The 15,004-nt window shown below is 46.2% G+C and overlaps 1 long non-coding RNA gene across 2 annotated transcripts; it reads right to left on the bottom strand.

The window, feature by feature from the left end:
• Positions 1–4,688: 4,688 nt before the first annotated feature.
• On the bottom strand, positions 4,689–14,604 carry LOC311432382. 2 transcript variants are annotated; one of them, XR_014690029.1, is made up of 5 exons: positions 14,362–14,604; positions 11,607–11,661; positions 9,817–9,977; positions 5,869–6,069; positions 4,689–5,782 (listed from the first exon to the last, which is right to left on the bottom strand). It is a non-coding gene; the product is annotated as an uncharacterized lncRNA (long non-coding RNA). The 2 variants fall into 2 exon arrangements; XR_014690030.1 differs by lacking the exon at positions 11,607–11,661.
• Between the last annotated feature and the right edge of the window lie 400 nt (positions 14,605–15,004).

Below are 15,004 nucleotides of genomic sequence, written 5' to 3'. Positions count from 1 at the left end.
ACGCTGGTGTTTGTGGTGCAGCAGCCAAGGGGAAAGCATTAGGGTTGTGCCTTCCTACCATAAGTTGGAAAAGTTGGTTCAGATTGGGAATAGGGCCTTGTATGGACATGATACCTCAAAGCCCAGCTTCCCGTTAGCAGGTGCTGCTGGACACCTCCTTTCCCCTGATCTCCTGCTGTTTGTCCCCATCCTCAGACCACCAGCAGCTACGAGGGGGCAGGCAGCATGCTGCCACCACTGCCCGAGAGCCGAGCATCCCCAGCGCTGCCTGTGGGGCTGCCTACCCTCATTAGGGGCCAGCCTCGCTCAGCACCCACTATGCCATCATCAGAGCCATTTGCTGGTGATGAGGGGATTTGGGGAGGCTGGTTTGTCTGGCAGCTGCTGCATGGAGGGACAGGATGCTGGGGGCAGGAGTGGCAGGCTGATTAAGTGCTGCTGCAGGGGAGGGGTCCTGCCGTCACCACGTCAGCAATCAAAGATAATTTTTCCTTCACTTTTTCTACTTTTTTGTTTGTTTGTTTGTTTGCTAATTGTTATTTTCTCCAAAACCAAAGAGCTTTCATGGAATTTAAAGGCCCTGGGGTGCACTGAAAGAAGGAGGGCTGGGGAACAGCAGCCTGCTAGGGAAAGGGACCAAAGTGTGATGGGACTCCAGGCACATGGGGTGACTCCTCACCCCACCTGCCCTCTCCTGCCAGTTCCCCAACATGGCATTTTCTGGAAAAGTAGACACTGCAGAGCATCACGCTCTGGTTAGTCTTGAAACCTCTCTCCCAGAAGGAGGCATCTTGCTAGGCTCCATCCCACAAGGCCAGCAGAGCTCATGTGACAGCTTCACCCTCCTCGCCTGCACAGGGGTAAATGAGAGGAATGAGAGTCCATGTCCTGTCCCACAAACCTTGCTGGCTCTGAAGCAGGAGCTGAAGGGGGAAAAAAACAACATTTTTTTGCTTTATAAATAGGCGTGTTTATGGTAGTGTGCTATTTAACATGGCCAGGCATAGACCAGCCGAAGCACTCCTGTTCTTGGCAGGAGATTCAAAGCCTGCTTCCACCTCAAGTATACATTTATTCCCATGTTACAGGCCTTTAAAAAAAAAAAAAATGTAAAGGAAATATTAATTTCATGCTTGGCTTGGCTCTCAAGAAGTCTTTTCCCTCCTGCACCACGATGTGGTTTTCCCTCCATGCCAGGAGCTGAGGGGCTGCCTTTCCCCAGGGCAGCTTCACAGCCACCACGGCTCTGAGGGACCACAGGGCACCCTCACGGGGGCACCAACCCACCTCCACCTCCCCGCCTGGCCTGGTGGTGGTCTCATCCCCTTGCTAGAGCATCCCCACCACGTGCTTTATTTTGGAGGGGTGAATTTTCCAAGTGTGTGGCTTTTGAGGAGGCAGCTGTGCTCATTGAGCATCCCCCAACATCCCCTGCAGCCAGGTATTTGGGGTGGTTTGGGGGATGTTCCTTATGGGTTCCTTAACAAGGATGTTCCTTATCAGTGACCTTCCCAGGCTTACCCTTCACAGGTGGGATCTCAGAAAGTTTCAATTAGTGGTTTTCCTGTCATAAATGGCATGAAACAAAGAGATGAGAAACACCCAGTCTTCCACTAATAAAAAAAAAAATCTAAAGTCCAACAAAAAATGGGTAAAACTAGGTCTTTAAATGGCTCTTGAACCTTCTTCCTTTTCAGGAGAAATGCAGCATGTGCCCACTTCAACCCATGCGTCCTGGACTTGCATGCTGCTGTAGATGCAAACCTTATTGTAAGCACACACTGGGTTTTTCTGTGTTAGAGTTCAAACTAATGCTTGAATGCATTAAAATCCATTTATATTACTTGTCACATTTTTTTTTTCTGACTATTTGCCTTTAAGTCCTCAAACTTTTAATGTGCTTGCAGAGCCTCGACTGGTCCATTTACAGACTCGATACCAAGAGCTTGAAGGTATTTACAAAAAATAAAATCTGTGCTGAGTGTGTGCCCAGAAAAATGTCTTATTTAGCTTGTTGTTAATTTTTCTGAGTGGCATTTATTCCTAACACCTTTACATCCCTCTGGTCTTCTGAAATTTCTTTCTCTAAGTAACTGCATAGAAAGCAAATGCAGAAGCAGCAGTTTGGTAACTGGCTGGGTGACTGAAGATTTATGCTGACGTACACGTTGTGCCTATGGCTGAATTAATAGTGCCACTGAAGCATCTGTATCCCCTGCTTTTTTCATTCTGACTTTGGAATTGGAAAAATAGCAACACCTGCACAGAAGGAGTATGGATGACATGTGCATGTATTTAATCTATAATTTTTATTTATTCTCTAAAATAAGGGATTGTTGAGGTTACTGGTCCAAAAATGTCATCAAACTCCTCTGTGTTTCTCTCCTACATAGGCAAGTGTTTGCCTATTAGTAGAAGTTTTATTGCTGACTGCAGACCAGATTTGTGCCCAGGTATTTTCATTGTCTTCTGTAAAGTTTGTCTTAACTCCTATCAGGGTTAACTGAGAGCAGAATCTAGCCTACACTTTCTCACTCACCTCAGCAAACACTTTTGTTCACTTGTTACTTAAGAAAAACTGAGTCAGAAATATTTTCTTCCTTCTGAAAATAATAATAATAATAATTCATTATTCACGTCCATAATTTAGCATCTTTCAGGGCCAGAATTAAGCTATCCCAAATCCATTTCCCAGCTTCCCATGATGCAGCAACACAAACAGCTCTGCGATTTCGGGCAATCTGTTCCTTGCTCAGACTGTATTTGCTGGTGCTTAGAGTTCCCAGGTAAGACAATACACTCCATCACGTACAGCTGTGAGCCACAGCAAAAGACGAGTGCCTTAAAGGAAAAAGAAGGAAGGAAAGAAGAGATGTAGGTTGTTAAGTGAAGGTGGGGAGCAAAACAGGTGAAATTGATAAAGTGGAAAGCTATATTATTCACTCCAAGGTTCCATTTAGTCCCTCTGCCCTGGTAGTTTCAGCAAAGTGAAACTCTTGCTAGAATCAATACTGCTATCATTTCACAAAATTACAGTGGTTTGAACAGAAAACTAGTCATAAATCAACTTCATGCATGGACAGCTGGAAGAAATATTTCTTGCTTCGAAGATTTGGGTGCTTCAGAAGTAGCGAGGGGGAATTTGACTGCCTGAGAATGCCCATTTGCTGCCTTGCTTGGAAATACAGGCTGGTGTAGCACGTTCAACTGGTGTATGAGTCAAAATGGCAATTTGGAAGAAGGCAGCACCTCCATTTTAATCAGATGAAGAATTTTTAGACTGTGATCCTGCAACACCTGAGTGTGCTTGATTTCAGTGAGACTCCGGTGTTTTGGAGATGGTCTCTTGCTCTGAGGCTCCTCAAGCATCCCTTCGGACTTGGCTAGGTACGTGTCCTCATTGCTTCTTTTGCACAGACCTAGGTTAGATCCCACAGATTTTGGGAGACTTTGGCAGTCCCTCACTCTCAGCCTAGTGACTTAATATGGATGGAGCTTTTCAAGTCATTGCCACTGGAAGAAGTCCAGCCCTCTGCTGCCAGGGAAAGGGACTGAGCATAGAGACTTGATTTCATCCTCGCTATGTTGGGAACACCTCCTTGAAGGCCCTCCTAAGAAAAGCAAGATAAGCACGGCTGCTGCCCACCTCAGGAAGGCTTCACTATGCTCATTTGTGTGGTCTTGAATACTTCTCGAATTAAGGGTTTTCTTGTAGCTCTTGTTTTGAAAAAAAAAAAAAAAGTAACACCAGCAGTGAGAAATCACCTCTGTGTATGCTGGAATCTCAAGTGTGAAATGCACAGCAGAAAAGAAGTGGGAGAGATAGTGTCTCCATGACCCTTGATCTCAACAGAGTAAAGAGGGGTTGGAGTGGCCCATCCATTAAGCCTGAGGTATCTTAGATGTCCCCAACACCACCAGGTGTTGTATCCTCTTCCTTTAGCTGACATTAGGGTGACATTAGGGCTATGTCCATAGGGCAGGGCTGGGATGAGACAGCCACACCTGTGCAGCCATCAGTGGTGGCACAAGCTGAGCTCTGTGGCTGGAGAAACCCATGGGAACCATTGCTGTGGTTTGGAAAAGCAACTTTTCTTTTTTAAAGTAGAATGTTTTTCTGCCATATGATCTGAAGCTCTGGTTCAAGGGAACTGCATGATTGCATCTCCAAACCCTGAAAATGTTTCCAGTTTCTAAAACATAGCTGGTATCACAGCCTTGTCCTGATGTAGAGCCTCAGAGCAGTAAAGCCCCAGAGCAGCAGGCCCTCACGTGCACTTGCCTTTGCTCAGCTCACCTGGAGAAGGGCCAGCCACTTCACTGCATCCCAGCTGCCAAGCTGAGGTGGAGATTTGTTATAACTAACTCCTGGTTGTCTCTGAGGCACCTCCAAGCTTGTTTTCACTCCTCTCAGGTACTGGTCAAACACACATTTAGGTGCTGTCCGAGCACCGTATAGCTCTAGCTATTTGTAAGGATTTCTACTATCTTACGCATTTAGTAATCTGGAATTTTCTTTTAATTTTGATAGATATTTCTGGAAATTACTCAGTTAAATTTGAAATCATTAAACAGAGCAATCACAATTATTTGATAAATAGCATCATTAAACCCATTACACAATAAAACATCGCAAACACGAGCACAAGTAAATATTTGTGTGAGCATTCACACTGGATTTCCTCTCCTGGCATTTTGAAAAGCTCTTTTATTATCTCGCGACAGAATTGCCAAGTAGCTACAAATGTTCATGCATCATCTGCAGAGAGGAAGAAGGCTGCTGTTTAATAAAATTTAATTTACCCAATGAAGGAACAGGGAGAACAACATATGATGCAAACAGCCAATTAGGTGGCATGTGCACTGATGACTAACACCAGCCAATTTGTTAACAAGAAGCAAATAATAAGCCGTAATCAAAAATAATTCAGACAACTGAGGCTAATAGACACGTTTACTTAAACCATGACCTGTTCCTTATTTCTCTGACGTGAGAAAACAGGCTGAGCTTGTTGTATGAATTGCTTATTGCAAACTGCTCTGGTTCCAGGTGTTGGAAATCCAGAGAGAGGCAGAGTGGCTCCAGGCAAACTGGGGAGGGAGCCCTTGCCCCAGAAAGGTGGGGCCATGGGGAGAAGACCTCTTAGGTGTATGGCTGCCTTGGTCTTCTCCTCCAGAGCTCTCTTCTACCACCAGCATCCTGCTTTCCCCTCTGATAAGGAGTCAGAGAAGTGCCTGCATCTCCAAGGAAAAGCCTGAGGTTGGTGGTGGCCCCACAGGAACAGCATCTGGTACCACATCCTGCTCCTCACGGATGCCCTCACCCCATGGGATGTGTTGGTGCTATCCTAGACACGGGCACCCAAGGAAGGAGGCACCTGTCTACTGACAAAGGGGTGAGAGCTCAATGACAGGCTTTTACAGCTTATTTCAGCCTTATTTCAGTGGGGTAGAGGTATTAGTAACAGTGAGTGGCTGGGAGGCTTCCCTAATGCCCAGCAAGTCAAGCTCCACCGCACTGGAGCCGCATCAGGGAGGCAGGAGCCACTTAATTAGAGCAAAGCAACTGACAGCAACTGCGCTGTAAATCTTCCCTTGCCGCTTCTGAGGCCCCTGGTCCTCTGCGTCTTAATACTAAATGATGTCTCAATGATGGGAAAGCGAGCAAAAAACATGCATCTGCATTGTGCTGTCGCAGAGCGGGAGGGCAGGGCTTGTAAGGGATGAGCTCGGAGGGTAGCGATGCAAGACGAGGCTCCCATCCTCCCGATACTCAAGTTTTCTGGGGAGACACAAGGCAGTGGTTAACCAAAAAGAGTCAGTTCCAGACTGAGCCTTCCCTTTGAGGATAAGGAACAGGGAAAACACCTTTGGCAGTGTGGCTGCAAAACCTCTCTGCTGACCCGAACCATCCATCCCAGAGGCTGCTCCATCAATGCTGGTGAGACATGGCTGCTGGCACAAGCCTCGAGGAGAGAAATGGTGTTTGGATAATAATGTACAGCAGCCTGGAACAGCATTTGTATCCTGCAGGAGTTGTTTTCCCAGCCTAGGCAGGTTCCTGTGTGCCTGTCAAAGAAATTGGGGAGGAATGTAACTACGCTGATGAATACTGATATGGTAGGGACTATTCTCCCTACCATAGTTCATCTGAGGTATATTAGAACAAATGTGTGCACCTAGTTGTGTAAAGCAGTGAGCAATGGGCATTAATTACTTGCAAACTGCAATAAAATCACATCTACTGCACATCAAGAGTGGATCACAGCTAATTATCTCACAACAGACAGAAACGACTCACTGCTTAGAGTAAGTAGGTCCCTAAACTATTTTATCTTCTCTAGAAGATGGGCATTCATTCTTTCAGAGGGCATTTTTGCCATTGCCAGAAAACAGATTAATTGTTAAATATTTACAAGTTTACTTTGCAAATGAAAGCATCATCCTCACAAAGTGGCCTTGTGGTCACTTCTCCTCACTGCTGAGGGCTTGGGATCCCACAGGCACTTTGGACGAGCTGCGTTTTCCGTGTTGCTGGGAGCATTGGATAGTTGTTGGATGATGAGTGCCATTCCTACCCACTCTCTCCTTTTTGTGCTGCAGAAGGATGAAGCCATGTGCTAGAGGGATGAGTGCCCAGCCTCATTCCTGATCCCATAGAGAAATTTTCTCTTGGTCTGGGTCCCTCCCTTCTCATGGCTGACACCAGCCTCAATATCTCCCAGGGTTGGCTGCTCTGCTGACATTGTAATTTCCAGTTCAGGTCTTGGTCTTACATTTTAAAGGCATTTCAAGGACTGGGCTCTCCACAGGCTTCCTCTTTACTTCTGCCTTACCAGGACAGCACCAAGACTATGTCCAGGACATTGTGGTCCTACTCTGGAGGAGCATCCCCCTTCCTGTCCCCTTCCTGACCCACAGGCTCCGCAAACCATGGACAAGGCAATGACTTCCCACCACATCCTACACACGCTGCGTTATCCCCTACACACTTTGTTTTTCTTTTGCTCCCAAAGTCATTTCCCTGTGTTTTAGGAGCTCCTGAGAGCTTCCTTAACTGAGGACAGGAGAGGTCTCCTCACCACCCACTGCTACAGCTGGTGGCGCTCCTGCCCCTCATCTTCTTCCTATAACATCCTTCCACAGCCTGGCTCCACGGGCTGCCTGCCCAACCTCAAACCCATCTCCTCCTGCTGCCTCTTCGAGCCCTGCCCTTCCCAACCCCTCACCAGTGCCCCAAACATCTGAGTCACCCCCTCCTGTGCTCTCTCATCCAGAGTGTTGAGGATTATCTCCACAAGTCCCCAAGTCACTGTTTAAATGTGGTATTACATTTTCCTTTCAACCTTTAGCTTGTGCGTTCCTCACCCCATAAAGCATTCAGTAGGTACAAGGCATTTGGGCTGATGTGTATGTATATGAATGAAGCTCACAGCATTGCGATGCATAAGCCATTACCTCTCAGTGCCTCTCGCAGCATTTTTTCCTGCTTGTTCACCGTTAGTTTTATATGAAATGATTTGCAATCAGCGTGGGGGTTAAACGATAACCTTTCAAGGCAGCCTCGCTCAGAAGGACGCGGAAAGATCAAGTCCTCTGCCTTGGTGCAATCTCTTTTTGAATACCTGAGGTAATTCGTGCCTAACGCCTTAAGCAAATGTGCGGGGACATCATCCAGGCACCTTCTGGAGGCACATGGCCTCTGCAGCTGGGGCATTAGGAAATCTTGGCCAACTCTGGAAAAACATGGCACGAGCCCCTGTCCTGCCTGGGGTTTTGATCAGTCCTGGCTGGCACAGGTTAGCGTGATCCCCAGGCTACAATATCACAAAAAATAAATGACAAATTGCACAAAATCAGAGCAAGTGTGGAGGCAGCAGGGGGAATACTTACCCAGATCTGGCTCAGAAGGTGGCACAGGGGCAGCAGTGAGTGCTGGAGGAAGGTGCAGAGGATAAGGCATGGGAATGTGGGGACTCCTGACGCTGCTGGAGAGCAATGTCTGGTGCTCCCCACTGATCTCATGGTGCTCCCTTGCCTGGCATGGGGCTGGTAAAGCCTCTGGGGCTCCTGAGCAGCCCAGGACTGAGTCATTTGTATTCCACAAACAGGCTTTCTGCACTGACAACCCTTCAGCCCAGCTCTACGTTAAAAAATAATTTGCAAAGCAGTGGTGAGGAAGCCCTGCTGGTCAAATAGCCACCAGAGACACTGCATCAAAATCTTCAGGGAAAAAGCTGGTTTTCAACCATTTTCTATGGCTCACCCCATCCAGACAGCTTTAAAATAACAAATTGTTTTTCCTGAAATTGTCAGTAAGTAGCCAGCCTTTCAAGTGCAGATAGATATCTTGTCAGATTGTTTGCCCAGAGACGGGCAGAGGCAGGCTCAGCCAGCCCAGGCCCTGCAAGCCACTGCTGGGAGACATCACCACAGCATTTGGGATGGCTTCTGCCTTCTCTCAACATCAAAGTTTAATGGGGCAATAATTATGGTGGGGCTGGCCAGCCCATAGCTCTTGTGAATGGTGTCAGCATTCCCATAAATGCAGCAGGAGATCTTCCAAGGAATTTCCCAAAGGATAAGCCATTTCGAGATGAAGCTGGGATGCAACAACCATCATTTCCAGACCTGGTTTCCTTGAGGGTGGAGGGCACTGTCTGGGTTTTCTCCCTGCGGTCCTCTCCCCAGTTTCCCCTCTGCACAAAGGGTCCAAACAGCTCATTAAGTGGTTGCTCATGGTTAATCATCAGTCTTCAGTGAAGGTGGAAGGCCCAGGACTCCATGAGTAGATCCTAATGAAGTCCTGATGGGCTTTCTAGTTGTGTCAAAATGTTGGGGGACCCTTGGTATTTCCATAGTGAGAGACTGACAGGTATCCAGTTGCTAAGCAAAGCTCATATATACTTATCTCTGGGTAATATTAGATATTTAGCAGTAAGGTGTTCCCTTGTCTTTAAAGGATACTGCCTGAAGAGGGCTGGAGTGCTTTCTACTGACTCTCCAGGGCCTGCTCCGTGTTTGAAGAGGTACCTGGATGACTGCATTAAGCTCCTCTCCACCCATGGGCTCATTATGGTCCCTGTCCTGTGTTAAGGCACAAGGCCTCCATCCTTTTCCACAAAGTACTACACAGTCAAAGTACTAAACAGCTCGTGTTTATTTATTTATTTATTTTATTTTTGGTGCTTGCTCTCCCTGGGGAACCTTCAAGCTCTCCTTGCCGTGGTGCCGAAGGCAGTAAACAAGGGGGAAAGCCTGGGCGAGCAGGTGCTTTTCCCTCGTCTGCTGATTTGAAATATTATAGGCAGCACCGGGCTGTATCTGAAGCGCAATCATTATATTTCCATAACTTTATCTGCAGAGGACACGGGAGCTACAATGCAATCAGCGCTATATAGTTTAAAGTGGAGCTGAGACGTATTGTAAAGTCAGCTGCAGCAAAGAACATATGGTACAGCTTGCCACCCTGCTATAGTATTTCTTCAAAAGACGTTTTTATTACAAAAACTAAGACATTATCAGTCAAATTGTAAGTAACCCATTTCCATTTATAGTGTACAGTCTACCCTCTGAGTCACATACAAGATCAGCGCTAACAGCTGTGAGACTTCTAAAAGTGTTGTGTTGTTGTGTTGTTTTTTTCCCCTTCTTTTTATATTCCTATGAATGTCTCCGCCAGGGTGGCAAGTTTTGCCTCCTCTCCACGTCACACGCCAAGCATCGCCCCGTCTGTGCCCTGCTTCCCCAGGCTGTCCCACACAGACAAGAATTGCTTTACTCCTCTTACTAAATGCTTCCCACCTGCTGCCTTACCTGGAAGAAATACGTCTCCATTTCTTCTCAGGAGTGGAAGAGCTCTTTGCGATCCTTAGCAAGACCTGGGCACCTCTTGCCATACCTTTCTTTTACAGCACGTGTGGTGTATCTTCTTACTCCACTGAGTTTTCTCTCAGAAGCCACTTTGCAGGATTTCTCTGCAAAGAAAAAAGGTCAAGGTTATTTCCTCAGGGAAAAGGGGCAAGAGGAAGGTCAGAAAACTATTTGACCAGATAAATAATGCGCTCAATTGTCAGAAAAGTATTGAAGCAGAGCAGATGGGCTTTGTTTGCAAGATCATTTGCATCATGAATACTTTGGCATTGCCCAGATTTTACACAAGCCTTCTCTTTAATATTTCGTTATTGTACAATTGTCCCTGTGATCCCTTCTGCAAACATGCATACACAGGCAATCTTTTCTAACAGCTCAAATTCAGAACCAGTGAAAGATGATGCAGCCACAGCGAAGACGTGTTTTTCTGTATGTTTAAGATGCTTGAGACAGCGTGTGTGATTGTCCCCTATTGCCTTAGGCCATATCCCACAGGATGTATTTAATAAGGGGGTATATTGGTTTTGTTTGTTTGTTTGCTTGCTTGTTTTGGGTTTTGTTTGTTTGTTTTGCCTTTTTTTTTTTTTTTCTACAGTTTATTTATATCTGAAGTAAAATTAGGTGCTGAAGCTTCAGTCCCATATCATTTGGAAGGGAGGATGGCCATTGTGTCCACAGAAAAAAAGCATTTTTTCCTGTTCAAAATACAGAAATAAGAAAATAAAGACTTGGCATATGGAAAAATGTTATGGAACCTATGGTATCTCATTGTGGAGATGGAAACTATGAAGAAGCACCTGAAAGAAGCCTTCAAACCTGTACTGCAACATTTTGCTGGTGCCATTTTGCTGTGCTTTTTTCAGGTTGAATCAGCAGAATGATGTTCCTTAGTAACATCAGTCTCCAAAACAGGACGTCCAGCTCTAGAAAATGGGGGGTACGCTCTGACCTCCTCAACGACCCCCATGCTGCAAACACTTCACTAACAAGCATCATATCCTGCCATAATGGATGAGTTGACAAGTGCACAGAGGTTAAGTGGTGGTGGCTCAGTTGCAGGAGACCCTCTGAGGACAGTGCAGGAACTCATATTACAAATATCCCAGGATATTTTATGAATCTATGAAGGAGCATGAGGGATGTTGGAAACGTTCAGTGCTGTACGAAGAAAGGATGTTGTGTCAGTGTTTGAAAATGGAGCAGACGTGAGAATCCTGCATCCTCTGAAAACCATGGTGTTACTGCAGGTAGGCACCAAAGCTTTGGATTTCAATCCTCTCCTTCTTCTTACTGGTTCTCAGATTATGCTAGACACCAACAGAGAGGTGAGCTCTATCAACAGCTGCACACATTTACCAGCTTATCCCTCACCCTCTTAAGAAGTCTGCTTAAAACTCTCTAGAAAGAGATGGTAAATTGACCCGCAGCCTTTCAGAGTGTTTGTGGTGCCTATCAGCCTCCAGACAAAGACAAAGAAAGTCCCATGACCGCATAGTACAAGCTTTGCATTTCCCCAGCCACCATCTGCATCCATGCCTTGCAAGGTAGGGATCTGTGCTGCCCACTCTGCTAAAGAGTAATGATTGCAACGCATCTTGCTGCAGCAATCCATTAATTTGTGTGGAGAAAACACTCGATGGCCGACTTGGCTGATTTTCAATAGAAGAGCAAAGATTTCAAGGTGTGATTCACTGGTTCAAAAGGCTCCCCAAATAAAATGGATCTTTACTTACAGGAGAGAGGTATCCAGCCTCTGTCTTACTGGGCTTTTAAGTTCTTTAGAAGTATCTGTAAATGAGGATGGGAAGTGGGGTTTTGTTTTGCCCTTGCTTATGAGTAAAATCACTTGGAATTTAGGACAATTTCCTCACATGAGCTAAACAAAAAAAAGTCCACGTCCTGGATTTAAGACCTCAAGTGTCAAATGATATCACAACAGTTTTGTACAAATGAATAAACACCTGAATTTGACTGCAGAGGAGGAAACAAACCAGGAAAAGGACCATGAACTGAGATACACACTTGAATAGGTAGAGAAAATACAGCGGAAGACAAAAGTTTTACTATTCCGCCCCAGCTGTGGGAGCCTTCAGCAGTAGGTGATGGGCAGATTCCTCAGGCTTTGGTGCCAAAGCTCATACACACAGACCCACCTACCTGTGAGAGCTTTGTAGCAGCCTGGTAAGTTTGCTCCTCCACAGCCTGCATCACTGAACCCCCTCATGGATGGAAAATTTGCCTGGAATTGATCCAGCAATGGTCCAGGACACTGGGCTGAAGCCTTTCACTCCTGGCATGTTTTTTTTCCATTTGTTTCTTTATACCTTGGCTCTTTGCTCTAATAGCTCAGGCAATCACCCATCTCCCCGCTGGAAAAGTAACCAGCATATTTCTATTTGCAGGCTTCTGGATGTAAGTCCTTCTCATGGGTGTTCTCAATTACTTCTTCTCTTGCAAAGGAAAGGAGATGGTATATCAAAAGAGCTACTTTGTTGAATGCATTTTTAATAAAAATATTTGCTGTTATTAACATTGAATTAAGACAGCACACTTTCAATGGCAAAGAAGAGGTGAAGTTTGTTTGTATCTGCAGAAGGGAGGTGAAAGGGGTAAGAGGAATTTATATATAAAGAAAAAAGAAATCTTAACTCCAGCAGGGTCTGCCCATGACAAATGGAGAGAAACCTTTGCGCAGCTATTATTATTAACACATTCAAGAAACTGCATGAAACCAGAGCAGCCTCATTGCAAATACACCTGCCTTGCACAAAGACTTGCACATCCCCCTTTGGTTTGGAAGCAGAAAAAAAAAATAAACATACTGGCAAAAGGCTCCTCTTCACACTGAAGAAACAGATCTGTGCAGAGGCCTTGCAACTCTACTGATACAAAACCAAACCGATGTACAAAACAACAGCAACAACAACACTATTAATGTCTTCCCCCCAAATGAGATCTTTGTCCTAGCTTTTGTGGCTTCTTGCTAGCTTGCGATCTGTGTATGCTCTTTCTACTGAATAGACTTGGAGGATTTTATACCACATGGGAATCTAGGCCCGCAAGCTTTCACTTGGTTACAGCAATCACTATAGAGAGAGAGGGTTTTGTTCCGCTTTGCCAACTATTTTGTAACTAGGTGTGGTGCAGTCATGCAAAGGGCTGGCGTGGAGCTCGGGTGCTGCTGTACAAAGCCAGGCTGTGCCACCACGCGCGGGCTGAACCTCAAGCCCACTAGGGTCTGCCTCTCCCATGTCGGAGGCGTCGTCCCTTCTCTTCGTCTTTTGTCTTGCTTTCTTCCCCCCAGTACACAGAAGACTTGTTCCCATCCCTGCCTGCTGAATTATTCATCGAAAATGTTCCACTGGTATCTTCTTGTCTGCCAGGGAGCTCATAATCCAACACCTCCTCTTCAGTCTTGATTTACAATCAGAGCAATTAGCAACCCATTAAAGGTCTCGGCACACCCATGGCCATGAGGGCACGGTGTGCATCTCAGGAGCAGTCCCAGTCCAGTTCTGAAGACCTGTCAGCTACAAATTGTTGAGACGGGCTGCAAACCTACAGCAGGAAAGGGTCCTGGGTGGTTTTGGGTCAAACCAGTGAAACCACTGAAACCAGTACACCTGTTCAGGTTGATTGCAGTGACAGCAGGATGAGGCCCCATGTGTTGCAAAGGCATGAGCATCTTCTTTGATGGGCACGCAGCCTTGCCTGCTCCCAGAATGGTTGCTCAGCTCCCCAGATGTGTGGAGCTTCCTTCCTGTAAGGTACGAGCCCCCCACTTCTACCCCCACCTTTTTTTTTTTTTTGGATGCGAAGGAGCTGACAGAATGTAAAGGGCTATGAGGGGTCATTGATTAATTCCCTCTGATGCTCTGAAATCAATCAAAAAATGGTAAGAAGCTGTCAATGGACAGCAATGTGGCAGAGCCAAGGCTCTCATCTCTTTTGTGGGCTCGTTGGGTCTGTTTTGGGGAAATCCACGGTGTGTTTGCTGGCATCTCATAGCTGCTGCTGCTCAGGACCAGTGTGTTTCAGGGTTGCAATCCCACTCTTCAGCCTCTAGAAAAGCCCTGATTCAGAAAAGGGCAACGAACAGCTCCTCCAGGTCGGTGAGCTCCCAAAGGAGGAGGTGGTAAGTGGAGGAGATCTCTCCCCAGCTGCTGCCCGCGCTGCTGATTGACCGACCAACACGCGATGCGAGGTGATGCACGGCCTCGGTGGGAAAGGTCGACACAAACAGCATCCTTATAAACATTCCCTATAGAAAATAGGTACATGGATTTCCTATTCCATCTCCCAATCTGCACTGGAGGCTTAATAGGTCAGGACCAGGGTGATTTATCACTTTCCCCCCTTGTCCTTTGCCTTCCTAACGTATTGGAGATGCTCTCCTGCATTTTTGGGCACTGCCTCTGCTAACGTCTCTGGAAAGATAATCTGTCAAGAAAGAATGTGAGAATTATTAAATCAATAAACACTGCTAACCTTTCAACTGTGTCCATCAAAAGAGATCTTCTCACTGCCGCAGCAATCGCTTGCTTGAGCAGATTGAAAGCAAAGTGTTCTCATTGCATTTGTCAAACATGACTGGAAAAAAAAACAGGCTCTTACTCTGTCGGGGGAGCAGTGGTGCCCACGGGGGCTCACGGTGTTTTCCTCCTAAGCCTGTGCAGTGTTAGAGGGAAACACAAGCCCCAAACCTGTTGTTTCCTGTATGAAATTCTCCCACGTTTGCTGTTGCTGCCGGAGGAAAAGCAAACACATTCACACGCAGCCAAATCCAAAGATGTGAATAACAGTTACAATTATTTCAACAACTTTTGGTAGGCTTTGTGTTCCCGAGTGCTCAACAGTCAGGCGATGACTAAACATTTCGCAGTTCTCACAGGGGCCAAGGTCTCCGATAAGTACACGGAGCCTCCTCTCGGCGTGAGCAGCAGCAGGAATTGTGTGTGCTCATCTCGTTAGACGGTCCTAGGGAGTGTTTGCTTCTGTCTGCACAAGAGGTATCTATTCTCAGAGCAAAATGTGTAGCCTGGATCTGGAACGCTGACTGGGGAGACAAATTCCACTAGTTCAGGAAATGTCTCCCTCCTCCAAATATCAACTTGTTTGCTCAGCTTCCCGG

Source organism: Aythya ferina (assembly GCF_964211825.1).
Source record: "Aythya ferina genome assembly, chromosome: 2".
Taxonomy (NCBI): domain Eukaryota; kingdom Metazoa; phylum Chordata; class Aves; order Anseriformes; family Anatidae; genus Aythya; species Aythya ferina.
This window is presented reverse-complemented; position numbering and strand designations above follow the sequence as displayed.